Source organism: Nanorana parkeri, unplaced genomic scaffold, assembly GCF_000935625.1.
Source record: "Nanorana parkeri isolate BGI_ZX_2015 unplaced genomic scaffold, ASM93562v1 scaffold3810, whole genome shotgun sequence".
Taxonomy (NCBI): domain Eukaryota; kingdom Metazoa; phylum Chordata; class Amphibia; order Anura; family Dicroglossidae; genus Nanorana; species Nanorana parkeri.
Window position 1 is genome coordinate 16,171 of NW_017310078.1, and position 564 is coordinate 16,734.

A 564-nucleotide genomic window follows, 5' to 3' on the forward strand; every position below is an offset into this window, starting at 1 on the left:
AGAGATCCCAACAACCAGAATACTCCGATTACAGAAATCTGATCTGAAATAACATGTCAATGATAATGTTTAACCCTAATCCTGCCAGAGCCCAGAGCAGAACCCGGACCGCCCATGATAAGAGTACGGACCGCCCATGATAAGAGTACAGACCGCCCATGATAAGAGTACGGACCGCCCATGATAAGAGTACGGACCGCCCATGATAAGAGTACGGACCGCCCATGATAAGAGTACGGACCGCCCATGATAAGAGTACGGACCGCCCATGATAAGAGTACGGACCGCCCATGATAAGAGTACGGACCGCCCATGATAAGAGTACGGACCGCCCATGATAAGAGTACGGACCTATCATGAGAAGAGTACGGACCGCCCATGATGACAGTACCAATTCTATCCATAGATATCTATGGTAGTATTATAGGGTGAGGGGTCGGGGATGGTAGTATTATAGGGTGAGGGGTCGGGGATGGTAGTATTATAGGGTGAGGGGTCAGGGGAGGGTAGTATTATAGGGTGAGGGGTCGGGGGATGGTAGTATTATAGGGTGAGGGGTCGGGG

General features: G+C 50.7%; 1 protein-coding gene across 1 annotated transcript in view; it reads right to left on the minus strand.

The window, feature by feature from the left end:
- Window positions 1–564, minus strand: part of LOC108803505 (zinc transporter ZIP4-like) — a gene marked incomplete at its 3' end in the record, with an annotated part of 21,060 nt that overhangs the window by 13,763 nt on the left and 6,733 nt on the right. The gene's annotated exons all lie outside the window — the stretch shown is intronic.